Consider the following 15,688-nt stretch of genomic DNA (forward strand, 5'->3'; position numbering starts at 1 on the left):
AACCCACTTAAAGGAACTCCCAAAGCCAGCCCTGGTGTCTAGAGAGGGAAGAATGCCAAGTAAGGCACAGGCCACAGTCGTCAAATGTTGTGGAGGTCACCTGTGAAAACAAACTTCAGAATGCAATGTCAGCATAAAAGGTGGCTTGAATATGTATGATGACTACCGCACACTCACATGAATCAAGAAAAAAGTTCAATCGTTCCTGCGTTTCTGAATGTTTCAAAGAGCACTGCTATGCTAGAAGCAGATTCGGGATTCCTCTACTAGTCACTGATAGCTCTTTAAAGATGGAAATTTCTTAATCGTTAATCTACATTGTTTAAGAAATAAATGAATCAATGAGCCTTTAGTTTTTAAATTTCTCCAAGACCTTCCCAGAACCCACAGCCAAACTATGATATGGTCAAAATTTATCTGTTCAAGCTGTAAGATAGGCGATGCCCAGCTAAGGCAGAAAGCAGAGGATGTCAGGTGTCCAGGGATTCAAAAGGTAGAAAAAGGACCAATGGGACAGAAATAGGGAGACCCAGCAGAGGCAGAGAACAAAGACTTAAAGCAATGCAATGTGGGATTTCAGGACTAAGCAGAAATAGAAGAGCAAAGGAAGGATATCCTACACAGTCACCTAAATTCAACAGGCATATTTCATCAGATGTCTTGACCCGATTTGGGGAAAGTGTCATCTGTAATGAAGGCTACAGGGCTAGGGTGGACATATCTCAGTGGACATATCTCAGGGCTCTCAAATGAGCGCAACTTCCTCATACAGGCTGAAGAACAAACACCACACACTCTGGAATGGAGCCGGGCTGAGAAGCTTGCCCCTCAAGTATGTCTGCAGTCTATAACTTCTACATGTTCCCACTAGGACAAATATTGCAAATAATCTCTCTCAAAAGAGAAATATTTTTTTCTCTTGGAGACCGCATAGATCTATCCACTGATAGCTTTGACCAGCTATCTGTAGAAGTAGACCAAGAAATTTAAAGTTTGGCTGAAAATTTTAGAAACACACAAAGTACTGGTCAAGGGGGCATATGAGCAACCTGCTTCTTTGAAGGCTGACACATCCAACCTTCCAGCTTACTCAGTGTCTGATGTGGGCCTACTTCCTGTTCATAGTCCTCACATGGCAGTACAGGAGAGCTCTCTTGTCTCTTTTATAAGGGGACTAATCCCATAATGAGGACTTGGCTCTCATGACCTGATCACCTACCAAAGACCCAACTTCCTACTGCCATCCTATTGGGTGTTAAGATTCAATATAAGAATTGGGAATGGGAGCACATGCATCTGGTCTATGGCAGAGACTTACGGGTAATACCAGCAAAGTAGAGTAAAAAAGTGGTCATAATTTAGTGAAAGGAAACTAAACCATTTGGAAACAAAAGGGACAGTCACCTCATAATATAGAAAAGGGAAGGCCCAAACACATGGAGTTGATAAACTATGAATTGCATAGTGCTTGCAGCTTTGAATGTGCTCTCTATTCTAAAAGGTTATACTGTTTAAGAGCCAGACAATTCATTTGTGGGAAAGTTCAATGATGCCTCAAGAGATGAAGGTTTATTATTGCTGGGCATATTTTCAAGGAACTGCAGAAAAGCTACAAAGTGATATGCTGTGTTTGGCTTCAGACTCTAGATGGTGGTTGGCCAGTTAATGATGCTTTCAGAAGAGCCCCCAAGATCCAGCATATTAGTGGGACCAGAATTACCCAACCTGTTGGTAAATGAAGAGAGCCATCTACAGCCTCTGGAAGCATTCCAGTTTGGGAATGGGAGGGACAGTGTCTGTCTTATTCAGTCTTCACTGCTCTAACAGAGTACCACAGACAGACACTTAGACAACAGAAACATATTTCTCATGGGTCCAGAGGCTAGGAAGTCAACATCAAGGCACTGGCAGATTCACTGTCTGATCAGGGCCCACTTCCCAGTTCTTGTCCTGACATGACAGGAAGGGAGCTAGATACTAGCTTTACAACTCCTTCTCATAAAAGCACTAATCCCATTCTTCAGAGCTCCACCCTCATGACCCAGTTACTTCCCAAAGGACTCACTTTCCATATGACTTTGAGGAGATACAAATACTCAGTCTATCCATCTGTTGTGAAGGTCTAGCATTTTCAGCAGTTTAGGGGTTATGAGCAGCAATTATTGTCCCCAGACTTTCCAAAAACAATCCTATCTAGCCACCACCACCAACAACAACTTCTCTAATCCAGATTTCAGTTTTAGCATCCATCTGCGTCACAAAAGCAGACGCAAGAGCCTTTACTGCCTGAAGTTAACCTCTTCACCACACCCTCACCTACCAGTCCAGTCCTTGAGCTGTAGATTCTCATTTCCCTTACCAGTAACAGTGAAGGAAGCAGTAACTAAGCAACTCAAGATCAATAAACGGTGAACCAAGGTGATAAAGGTGGGATTGCATGTATGAACTTGTGGGACTGTATGTGAAAAACAGTGTCATGACCAAATGTAATACCACAAGAATGTCAAGGAGATAAGGTAGAATAAATTCACTTGGTAGCTTGATTTAATTGCCTTTCACATGCTGATTTCATCATAAAAGAACTAAAAGATAATGAAAGCACTCTGAAATAAGGGAAAGATAAAAGAAAGTAGAATTGAAAACACTCCAAGCACCAAAATGAGGGAGTGCTTCCTGGCCTAGGGTACCACTTTGGGAGACTGGATCTAACTGGACAACCCAGCACAGCTGTGGGACATAATGGGGTGCCAAGAGCCTGCTCTTTACACATGGGGGCTGAAGGTGCTGTGGGTGAACAATGGGCATGAGTACATCAACTTCAACACCTCCACTCCGCCCAGGTCTCTGTTTCCGATTGGCAGTTGTCTGGTTGTAGCTTGGTTTTGTTCTTGCCTCATTTAAGGTCAAGTAAATACTTTTTCCTTTTGAATTTCAAGTATTGGGGAGAGGGGTTCGCTTAACTCTGTGTGTGTGTGTGTGTGTGTGTGTATGTGTGTGTGTGTGTGTGTGTGTGTGTGCATGTGTGTGTGTGTGTGCATATGGTACTGGGGTCTGAACTCAGGACCTTGCACTTGCTAAGTAGGCACTCTACCATTTGAACCATCACCCCAGCCCTTTTTGCCTTAATTAATTTTTTAAGTAGAGGCCATGGCCAGCTAGATGGTGATCCTCCATTTTATACCTCCTACATAGTTGTGATGGTATGTAAAAACCACCACTCACAGCTTATTAGTTGAAATGGGGGGTCTCAATAACTTTTTTGCCTCAACTGGCCTTAAATTTCAGTTCTTCTTATCACTTTCTCCAACATAGCTGGGATTATTTTCTCTAAATTATTTTTCTTTCTTTTCTGGCACAGGGACTTGAACTCAAGGCTTGAGCTCACTCATCTTTCTTGCTCACAGCCTTCACTCTATTTCTTCAGTCATAACTCCAGCCTTCATCTTAGCTTTTTTTTTTTTTTTTGAGTTCGGTCATGGGGCCTGAACTCTGGGCATGGGCTCTGTCCCTCAGCTCTTCAGCTCAAGGCTAGCGCTCTACCACTTGAGCCACAGTGCCACTTCCAGCTTTTTTCTTTTTGCTTATGTGGTGCTGAGGAATTGAACCCAAGCATGCAAGGCAAGCACTCTACCACTGAGCCACCTTCCCAGCCCCCTCTTAGCTTTTATAATCTAAAAATTATTAGAACATTTTAGGAGCCACTTTCATTTTTTTTTTTTGTCAAGGCAAATACTCTACCACCGAGCTACTTTCTCAGCCCCTCATTCTATCCTTTTATGTTAGTTTTCTGTTTTACGTTCTAACTCCTGTTTAACATTTCATCTCTAACATATTTTAACTGTTAATGAAGTTTTTCACAATTTTATTAATATCATATTTTTTCCTAGTTCTTTCACTGTATGTGTGTGTGTGCGTGCGTGTGTGTATGTGTGTGTGTGTGTGTGTGTGTGTGTGTGCCGATCCTGGGGCTTAAACTCAGGGCCTGGATTTTGTCCCTTGGCTTTGTCACTCAAGGCTAGAGTTCTACCACTTGAGCTTCATTTCCACACTTTTTGCAAGTAATTTGAGCTAAGAATCTCTCAGATTTACTTCTTGGCCTGGCTTTAAACCTCAATCGTCAGATCTCAGCCTCCTGAGTAGCTAAGATTACAAGCAAGAACCACTGGTGCCCAGCTCTTCCACTTCTTTCTTAGTTCAGAAATGCTTCTTTTAATGTGAATTTTAGAAAACATTATCATTTATAAGGTTGGAGTTCTTTCTTTCTTTCTTTCTTTCTGTCAGCCATGGAGCTTGAACTCTAGGCACTGTCCCTGAACTCTTTTTGCTCAAGTGTAGCAATCTACCACTTTGAGCCACAGTTCCACTTGCAGTTTTTTTTTTTTTTTTTTTTTTTTGGGTCCGGTCGTGGGGCCTGAACTCTGGGCCTGGGCGCTGTCCCTCAGCTCTTCAGCTCAAGGCTAGCGCTCTACCAATTGAGCCACAGCGCCACTTCCGGCTTTTTTCTTATGTGGTGCTGAGGAATCGAACCCAGGGCCTTGAGCATGCAAGGCAAGCGCTCTACCACTGAGCCACCTTCCCAGCCCCCCACTTGCAGTTTTTGAGTGGGTTATTGGAGGTAAGAGTCTCACAGGGACTTTTCTGCCGGGGCTGGCTTCAAATCTAGATCCTCATTTCTCAGCCTCCTGAGTATCTAGAATTACAAGTTTGAGCCCCTGTTGCCCAGCTTCCTTCTAAATTTTCATTCCACTCTTTCCCTTCACCCCCACCCCCAGTACTGGAGATTAAACTCCAGCTTGGCCAGGCTAGGTGAGCACTGTGTAGCACTTTGGTCATGTCCCCAAAGTCCTTCTTTAGTTTGTTTTTCAGATAAGGTCTTTAGCTAACTTCACCAGGACTGACCTTGAACTGTGATCCTACTACCTCCCCAATGGAAAGCAGCTAAGATTATAGGCATGCATCGTCACACACATCTCATTCTTAGCTTTCAGATCATTTAGCCTAACCTAGTGGCACAGACCTATAATCTCAGCACTCAGGAGGCTGAGGAAGGAGGATCACAAATTTAAGGCCATCCTCAGTTACATGGTGAAACCTACCTCAAAAAAAACTTTATGTCTTCATTTTGATATTTTCTTACCATCCTACTTCATCTTTCTCCTATCCCTTAGAGATAGGATCATCAATGTTTTTTTCACTTTTTTTTCTTGCTGATCCTGGGGCTTGAACTCAGGGCCTGGGCACTGTCCCTGAGCCTTTTTGCACTCAAGACTAGCACTCTAACACTTGAGCCACAACACTACTTCCACCTTTCTCTGAGTAGTTCATTCGAGATAAGAGTCTCACACAGACTTTCCTGCACAGGCTGTCTTCAAAGTGTGATGCTCAGATCTCAGCATCCTTAGTAGCTAGGATTACAAGTGTGAGCCACCAGCGCCCAGCTTGTTTTTTCAAGTTTTAAGTGTTCTCTTAATCACTCTTAATGTCTCACCGGCAGCAAGTGGCATCTAATAATTTATATACTATAAAGAGAGGAATGGCATAAAATTCACAAAACGAGAGTGCTGGGACCTTTGTTGAATTCACTGCAGAGGAAGAGCTTTATAGAACAAAATTTAACTTTTCTTCTATATTTTGCCACCTCCCAGTTACCAGCTTTATATGAAGGTGATTTAACAGAAAGAGGTGTCTCGTGTTGCAAATCCAACATCACAGCAGTACAGCATAGTGACACTTAAGGTACAGGGGCTGGGGGAGCCAAACTGTTGGATTAAATCCAACTCCGCTAGTTATTCACTGTGAGACCTTGGGCAAGTTACTTAACCCTTCTGGGTCTCCATTTTCTTTGCCACTGGTAGAGATTTAAATGAGCCAATACATTTAAATGAGCCAGTACACTTTCAACAGTGCCTGATAACTAGTAAACATATTATAACGATTTAATAAGAGCTTATCCTAAATGGCAGTCACTAGCAGAAACATAAATGACTGCATATCTTGGTCATGATTATCCATTGGTCCCAATGGAGTATATATTCTATCCCTGCAGCACGCAACATGGCCTACCAAACTTCTTGTATAGAACCCACAATTCTTTTTTAGATCAACAATCCATAGAGCCAGTCTGTGTGTGTATATATACACATGAGTGTATGCATGCATGCATGCATGTGTTGGAGGAGTGGAGATGAAATATTCAATAAAGAATATGACCTTTTCCAGCGTGTAACATTTTTTCACTTTATTTCCTCATTCTACGATTTTATAGAAAAAGTATCTGATTGGCTGAGGGCAGTTTATGCATTGGGTTAGGGAACCATCTGAGCCAATCAGCTGAGCCAGGGAAACAAACTCATCCAGAAGAATTATGACTATACAAGTCAACATCTTCCCTAGAGGTGAGGGTATGAGTATGCATATAGGCTAATTTGAGGAGAGCAGTGATTTTTCTGAAGAGTATATACACAAGAAAAAGTTATAATCATGGCTGGGAAGGTGGCTCAGTGATAGAATGTTTGCCTTGCATGCATGAGACCCTGGGTTTGATTCCTCAGCACCACATAAGTAGAAAAAGCCGGAAGTGGCGCTGTGGCTCAAGTGGTAGAGTGCTAGTCTTGAGCTGAAGAGCTGAGGTACAGCACCCAGGCCCCCAGAGTTCAGGCCCCATGACTGACAAAAAAAAGTATTTGTGTGTGTGCGTGCGTGTGTGTGTGTGTGTGTGTGTGGTGTGTGTATAATTATATGCTGTAGACAAGAGATCTTACAATACTTAACTAGGATGACATGTCTTAGGTTAGTGAAACAAAACCAAGAATATTTACTTAAAGGAGGATTGGAGAAGTTATGTAAACAACAACAAAAAATCACCTCTGAATCTATGTATGAAAAAGAGCGTAGGCATGAAAAATGAACACAATATTGTTTTGTTAGGTAAGTGAAGACAGTAAAATCCTAGGAAATTGGATTTTTTAAAAATGTTGCATTTGATCTCACCTAAATTATTCTAAGTTGAAAACAAAGAATTTTATTGACTAAGAAAAGTGCCAGATAACACAATTACAATAATTATAAGATTACATATAAATGGACTAAATTCTCCTATTTAAAAAAAAAAAAACAGAATCACAGACTGGATTAAATCTATTCACCTTATTTTAAACATACACAAACAAGCACACACACACATACACACTCACACACACACACTTAAAGAGAAGAAAGAACTACTTTAAATCTGGCTCAGATAAATCATACTTGCACACAAACATGGCATGTGCTAGCTTGACTGATGAAGTTATGTTCATCCCAGGATTCCAGCATTCCTAGACTTGCCCAGAATACCAATGGGGGATCCACTGGAGATGGATTTGCATAGGAAGTCAGCCCTCTAGGAGAGAATTCTTTTGTCAGCCAAAGCCTAAAAGAGGACCAAGAATAGCCTTCAGTCTGATGCTTTGTGTATCAGATAGGTAAGCTGAAGGAAGGGAGAACTCCCCAAACATGCTGTTTAGCCAAAGGCAGCTCTGCTCTGTGTCTTCAATGGACGTGAGCACCAGCAGGGGAAGGGTTCTGTTGGAGCATGTTGGCATGGATTCCCAACAATGCTGCATTCACTGGCCCCAGCAGGCTCTTCCTCAGCTCCACGTCTTCTGCCACAAAAGGAGGCCTAAAGAAACGTCTCCAACAGAGACAAATGAGGAAATAGAGGACTTTCCTTGGTGTATATTAAGCTTTCACAAAAATTAGTTGCAATTTTGAAGACCAAAATATTATCAAGAGACTCAAAAAGATTTAAACTTTTCTAGACTTCAATACAATAAAATCAGAGTGAAAATCAACATACTACTTGTCTGTACTTGGCCAGATGGGAATGGAAGAATGGCCTAGGTTGGAACAATAGAGTTCAAAAGCCTCATTGAACTTGGAGACGTTGTTTTTAAAACCAAAAAGATACTAGGTACACTAATAAAACTGAGTCAGATAAACCTTTCCTTTTTTTTTTTTTTTTTGTTGGTCGTAGGCCTTGAACTCTGGGCCTGAGGGCTGTCCCTCAGCTCTTCAGCTCAAGGCTAGCAATCTACCACCTGAGCTACAGCGCCACTTCCGTATTTCTTTATTTCTTTACTATAGTAATAAAGAAAAAGAGAAAAATAATGAGACCTACAGCTAATTGTTTGAAGATTTAAGTAAAAAGCTTTAAAAAGTAGTAAATATAAAATTAATAAGTTATGAAAGACATGTTTTATATACAAAACAAGTAAAAATTAAGGAGCAAAATATTTACAAACCACTGATATAACTGTAAGGTCCGCTCCTGGATGGCTAGCAGACTCCACCCTCCTCGCAGCAAAGTCTCCACCCATTACCTGCGTTACCTAGGCAACTGAGACACCTGGAAGAGGTCACATCTGCATCCGCTGAGGTCACATCTGAATTTGATGTGGCCACACCTTTCCCCGCCCATACCCTACATAAGGCCTAGCCCAGGCCCAGACTCTCTCTCTTTCTCTCTCTGTTCGTTTCTAGCTCTTGCTCTTGCTCTTCTTTTCTAGCTCTCTCTGCTCTCTCTCTGCTCTAGCTCTTTCCTCTCTCTTTCCCAGCCACGTGGAATGCCAACCTTGCCTGGTCCCAGCAGGTCTAGTGAATAAACCTACCCCTTACCTGAATACCACGTGCGTGCTGGTGCTGTTCTTACTCGGCTACCTCCTTTTAAAAACCTAACAATAACCAAGTAAATACCCAAAGGAACTAGAGAAAATTTATAAAAGTTCCAGTTATTAAGAAATATTCCTCAAAATCAAATCCTAAACACGAGAACATTATAGGAAATGAACAGTTTTGGACAAGTTTGAACAGTTTTGACAAGAAGGAAAAGAAAACTAAAGATGAACAAGGAAAAACTAATAAAGGAAAAGTTCAGGAAAGAAACCAAAAAATATATTTAAGTTGACCTTGGTGGCTAATTCCTATAATTCTAGCCACTTACCAGATTAAGTTCTAAGGATCATGGTTCAGAGCCGGACCAGGCAGACAAATCTAGAAAACTCTTATCTTCAATAATCCAGCAAAAAGCTGGAGGTGGATGTGTGGCTCAAGTGCTAGAGCACCAGCCAAAGGACTGGGTTCAAGCCCCAGTACCGGCACAAACAAGTGCTTAATGAAGATCTGTAGACTGAAAAGGGAAACTATGGGCTGGGAACATGGCTCAAGGGGCAGAGTGTTTGGCCAAGGCCCTGAGTGCAGACCCCATTGTTCCGTGGGGGTTAGAGGCTATGAACTCCATAAAGTAGTCCTTCGCATTTTCAATATCAAATAAGCAAAATCATAACGAAATTTGTAAGAGAAATAACATTATTTCCCACCTACTTGGTATAGCTGCAGATTGGTATTGTGTATATTATTACATTATTGGTATTGTATAGATCCAAAAAGTTGTAAGTTTTTTAATTCAGACATACTTTACCACTATGCATACTTTTCATTTGTTCTATTTTATTCATTACAAGCTCTGTACATTTATGTGAATAGTTGCAGAATGTGGATTCATTTATGAAACTATCTCACATTTATATAAAGTTAATATTTTCCTTTTTTTACAGATTGGAAATGCTAATTGGAAATAAGCTAGATAATACATTAGAATATGAATAAGAAACTAAAAACATTGATATGTAATTCTGAGAGAGAGAAAAAAAGAAAGAAAGAGAGAGAAAGAGAGATTTGAATTGCAATTTTGCAATTTGTTCTTTGTGCTGGTCCTGAAGCTTGAACTCAGGGCCAAGGCTCTATCAAGGGTAGTACTCTACCACTTGAGCCACAGCTCTAATTCCAGCTTTTTGGTAGTTAATTGGAGATAAGAGTCTCACAGACTGTCCTGCCCAGGCTGGCTTCAAATCAGGATCTTCATATCTCAGTCTCTTGAGTAGCTAGGGTTACAAGCATGAGCCACCATCACCCAGCTAGTATTGCAATACTATTTTGAAATGTTTTTAAGTTGAAATACAAGTCATATAGCATAAAATTTACAATTTTAAAATATACTTTGAAGTATAGCCATAATTTTGTACACTTATCACCCCCAATCAATTTTCAATCACACCAAAAGAAATCCCATAGACACAAGTGCTGGTGGCTCACACCTGTAATCGTAGCTATTTAGGAGGCTGAGATCTGAGGATCGGGGTTCAAAGCCAACCCAAGCAGGAAAGTTCGTCAGACTCTTAACCTCCAATTAACCACCAGAAAACTAGAAGTGGCACTGTGGCTTAAGTGGTGAAGAGCTCAGGGACAGAGCCCAGGACCAGGGTTCAAGCCCCACAACTGAGAAAAAAAGAAAAAAAAAAAAGAAATCCCATAGCACAAACAAGAACTCCTCACCGGCCTCCCATCTTCAAAGCCAATCAATGTCCTATCTCTATGGTTTCCCCACCTGACATTTTATATAAATAAACCCTTGTGGCCCCTTGTGACTGCCTTCTTTCAGTTAGTGTAATGATTCCGAGGTCCATCAATGATGTAGCATGAATGGAAACTTCCCTTTTCATTACAGCTGAATAATATCCCTTTGTATGGGTGAATATGCCATTTGTTTATCCATTCATTAACAGATAGACATTTAGATTCTACTCACTTTTATGGTCTTATGAATTAGGAACATTCATGTATATATCTTTTCATGAACATTTCATTTCTTTTGTGTTTATACATGGGAGTAGAAATCCTAGGTCATATAGTTTTCAATTGTGATCGTCTGATCTCAACTTCTTGGGAAGCTCGGATTTACAGGAGTGAGCCACCAAACCCAGCCTTGATCGTTGCTGTTTGTTTGTTTGTCTGTTTAACAAAATGTTCTCATTGCACTACCCAGCACACTAAGAGAGATGCCTTCTGAGCGCTGGGTGGGTTCTTGGAAGGGGTTGAGGTCAGTGTATTTGTCAAGTTCTTCCTGTTTTGTTTTGTTTTAATTTGGTTCTTCCGCAAGCAAAGAGATGTCCCATGGGAAGTAGCCCTGCTGGTCTAAAGAGGAAGCTAAGGGATCCCCCTCCCCACCTCTCCACCTAGAGCCTGGGATGACACCAGAGGGACCATCCCTTCTCTCCAAACTTGGTTTTCATCAGGTTCAAAAAACTGGACTTGCTAGATCTCGAACAGCAACTCTGCCAGAGCATGGTGGTTTCATGGAAGCATAGCTAACAAGAGCCTGGCCTTCTCTCCCAGCGTTGCCAGAGTGGTCCCCAGCTCTCCGGCTTTTCCCCTGGCCTGTGTGTGAGGGCTCTAAAGGGTAAGCACCTCCGTCCTTCCAGCAGAGCACTGTGGCCATGACACAGACTGGCGCTGGGCGGCAGCAGGAGGTACCCAAGGATGACCTGACTTCTGCACAAAGGCTGACGTCTTCACATATGCGTGTTCACTCCTGACTTAAATAATGAACTATGGTTATTTTAAACCTATTCATCTAAACCAGATCATTGAAACCTGACTATAAGTCTGGCTTATAGCTGTCGCCTTTCAGATCGATCTCATTACCAGTAACACAACGTAAGTCTGTGTAACACATTTTTCCATCTCAGAAGATATCCATGTTTTAAGACACTTCTTCCCCAAAATCTTGGCTATCTGCATGTCTTTATCACTTATTAAAAGACGTTTTTCAGCTGTCACAAAGTTATTTAGATTTTGGGGGAACTATGGTAACTTCAGGAGAATACACGTCTTTATCAGCGCAAACCCCCTCATGAGAGCACATGGTTCGGTTCTCCATTTAGTCACATGCTTTTGTCTCTTCAGGGTTTATTTTCAGCATTACTATTGATAATGACCTCCCCACCCCTCAAGCAGTAATAGCATTTGAACTAAGGGCCTCATACTTGATTTTAAATGGGGGAGAAGGGTGTCTCACCCCCTCCCAGGCCAGCTTCCAACTACAATCCTCCTACCTCTGCCTTCTTAAGTAATGGGAATTACTTGGCCTTGTCAATAGATTTTTTTGTACTTGCTGATGTCATTATTGTCATAGAGGCATCTTTTTTTTCTTTTAATATCTTTGTATACGTTGCCTTGATATTTTCTGAAAAAGGGCATTCATTAAACCCAATCATGAGATTGGTAGACAAGAAACCATATTACAATTATTTGTCAGTGATGAGACTATCAAACATGCACCTCAAGAAATAAGAATAAAAAATATACAATAAGAGTATTTAGCCAAGCACCAGTAGCTTGTGTCTGTAATCCTAGCTACTCAGGAGGCTGAGATCTGAAGATCATGGTTTGAAGCTAGCCCAGGCAGGAAAGTCCATGAGACTCTTATCACCAAGTAGCCACCAGAAAACTGTAAGTAGTACTGTGGTTCAATGTGATAGAGTGCTAGCCTTGAGCAAAATAGCTTAGGGACATTGCCTGGCCCCAAGTTCAAGACCAAAAAAAATGACCAAAAAAAAATTAGCTGAGCCTAAAAATTAGCTCATGCCTATAATTCTAACTATTTAGGAGGTTGAGATCTGAGGATAGCAGTTTGAAGCCAGCCTGGACAGGAAAGTTCATGAGACTCTTATCTCCAATTAAATAGCCCTTTCTACACCAGGACAGGAAGGGGAGTGCTATCCTAAAGAAGAAGCAGTGGACACCAGGGCTGTAATTTTGGCTCAGAAGTATCTTGCCAGCCTAGCAAGCATGAGAACCTAAATTCAAACCCTCATAACTACCAAATAAGAAAGAAGAAAATCCTGGCTTGGGAGTGAAGTGACCTACCACACATGGTCATGAAAGGCAGCAACAGAATGCTCAATGTAAATATACATGAGAAAAGTAAAATGTTTAAGAAAACTTCAGTGCACTACAACATTCACTAAGTGGTATTAGTGTAACTGATCCCCCACTTGAAAAAAAAGTACCTGCATGTTTCATCTTAAACCAAAATCAGCCTGGGCATCAGCAGCTCACATGTGTAATACTAGCTACTCAAGAGGCTGAAATCTGAGGATTCCAACTAACCAGCCAAAAGCCCAAATTGGAGGTGTGGCTTAAAGGGTAGTGCACCAGCCTTGAGCAAAAAAAGTTAAGCAAGAGCAAGCAGCACTCAGTGCAAACCCCAGTACACATTTTCTCTCTCTCCCTCCCTCCCTCCTTCTCTCTCTCTCTCTCTCTCTCTCTCTCTCTCTCTCTCTCTCTCACACACACACACACACACACACAGCAATTTTAGAAAGGTTTACAGTGTAAAGTTTTAATACGCTTATAATCTTATGCTAAAGCCGTTCAGAAAGCAGGTTGCTTACTCATAATGAATGATTGCTGAGTCTCTGGTTCAGACATAACAGGTGGTATTGAAGAAAGAGTGGACTGTGGGACTGTTTCTCCACAATGCATGTTTTCCTCCTGGCGGGTGATAAAAAGAGTCCTAAAAGGGCTGGGAAGGTGGCTCAGTGGTAGAGCGCTTGCCTTGCATGCCTGAGGCCCTGGGTTCGATTCCTCAGCACCACATAAGCAAAAGAAAAAAAAAGCCGGAAGTGGTGCTGTGGCTCAAGTGGTAGAGCGCTAGCCTTGAGTGGAAGAGCTGAAGGACAGCGCCCAGGCCCAGAGTTCAGGCACCATGACCGGACCCAAAAAAAAAAGAGTCCTAAAGTTGGTTATAGGGTAGTAGCACAATTCCAGTGAGCTCCTGCAGCTTTTATTTTTTCTTGTTATTTTCTTTGCGAGGTACTGGGGTTCACACTCAGGGCCTTACCTTTGTTAGACAAGAGCTCTTCCATTTGAGCCATGTCTCCTGACCACACATTCTGCTTTCTGATTGGTGGTGGCACATCTCCTTTCCTGCCAACTTGAGGGTGATCTTTTCTCCTCCTTTTCCTGCTCCACACCCCACTCTCCAAAACACATCTCCCTGGAGATCAGTTTGAAGCCCAAAATGGACGAGCTACGTTTAAATCCTATTAAGAACGTTTGCCTATGAACACATTTTAAAACTCTTCTAGGCATACCTCAAGGGAGATAGCCTTCCCCTCACCTGTTATAGACAGATGGTCTGTAAATTAAATGTGCTTCCATCTGAATATAGATTTGCCCTTAATGGCTCTCAGGCAGACTCAGCAAGCAGGCAAGCAAGCCCTGGTGATAGACAAAAGGTGGCCTCTGAGACAATCTCTGCTCTGCTTCATTACTGTTTTCTCTGTCTTGGGAGAAAACCTAATTTGGGCCATCAGGTGACCATGATGTGGGTTTCAGCACATTTTAGAGGATCCTTGGAGGCAGGAGAAGGTTGAGTTTGCCAGGTGGCTTTAATAAATATGGCAATATTGGAAACACCTTGGCCAACCTTCCCAAACCCTAAGACACAATATGTTTATTAATGAGTATGAACTTTCTGGGTTTGAATCCAAGTTCTGCCATGCCTAGCTCTGTGTCCTGGGGCAACTTTCTCAACTGCAATATGCCTCAGTTTCCTCTATAAAAATAAGGATGAAAAATAGCTCTAGTAACCAGTCAATGAGTATCCAATTTATTACTTATTTTCCCCACAGTCTACTCTCCACTGGTATATGGGTTAAGACATCTCTCAATGGATGCTATGATTGGGACGTGGTCTATCCCCCCAAGGGTTCATGTGCTGGAAGCTTGGTTCCAGTGTGAAGATGCTAAGAACTCTGAAGAGGCAGAGCCTGGTGGAAGTCATTAGGTGATTGGGGAGCTCCCCTCAGAAGGGACTTAAGTCATTCTTATGGGCCCTCTTGTGAGTTCACAAGAGAAAGTTGTCATAAAAGATCAGGATGGGCTCCTCCCTCCCTAGCTTCCTGTCTTGCCATGAATAACACTTAGGATCGCAAGTGTCTCCCCACCCCACAAGGTTTGGCCTCTACTTTGGTGTTCTAGGGAGCTTGTGGAACCTTTCAGAGAAGGTTTTAGGAATCATCTTCTTCTTCCTCCCCACTCCCCTTCTCCTCTGCCCCCACCTTGTCCTCCTCCTCCTTCTCTATGCCTTCTTTCTTTTCTTCCTCTTTCCATAATAAAGGAGACATATAATAACAATTGTTAGCAATGGCACAGAGAAATCAGAAACCTCATTCACTGTTGGCAGAATGTATGGTGTAGCCAATATGTGAACAGGCCATTTCCAAAAAATTTAACCATGGATTCATATGGCTATCGGTTCTGTCTCTAATTATATGCTCAAAAAAATGGAAACACATGACAACACAAAAATGTTCATAGCAGCATTACTTGGGTTGGAGGTGTGGCTCAAATGGTAGAGCTCCTGCCTAGCAAGCATGAGGTCCTGAGTTCAAACCTTAGTATCAACAACAACAACAAAAAAGTCAAAGTCAGGTGCCAGTGACTCACACCTGTAATCCTAGCTACTCAGGAGGCTGAGATCTGAAGATCACGGTTCAAAGCCAGCTTGGGCAGGAAAGTCCGTGAGACTCTTAATCTCCCATTAGCCACCAGAAGTGGCGACTGTGGCTCAAGTGGTAGAGTGCCTGCCTTGAGACAGCACCCAGGCCTAGAGTTCAAGCCCCAAGACCGACTAGAAAAAAAAAAGTCAAAGCAGCATTATTCATAATAGCAAAAAGCAAGTAGGAGCAAACCTCTGTTCAACAACTAATAAACATAAACAAAAGGCGGCATTCCATATCAGGGAATGTTATTTAGTAATAAAAAGAAAAGAAGTACAGATATTTACATCAGCATGGATGAA

The 15,688-nt window shown here is 41.9% G+C and overlaps 1 non-coding gene across 1 annotated transcript; it reads left to right on the forward strand.

The window, feature by feature from the left end:
• Window positions 1–15,217: 15,217 nt before the first annotated feature.
• Trnaa-agc lies at window positions 15,218–15,293 on the forward strand. The gene has a single exon. It is a non-coding gene; the product is annotated as a tRNA-Ala (tRNA).
• Window positions 15,294–15,688: the final 395 nt, after the last annotated feature.

The sequence above is a fragment of the Dipodomys spectabilis genome, unplaced genomic scaffold, assembly GCF_019054845.1.
Source record: "Dipodomys spectabilis isolate Male_0828 unplaced genomic scaffold, ASM1905484v1 ptg000051l, whole genome shotgun sequence".
Classification (NCBI taxonomy): domain Eukaryota; kingdom Metazoa; phylum Chordata; class Mammalia; order Rodentia; family Heteromyidae; genus Dipodomys; species Dipodomys spectabilis.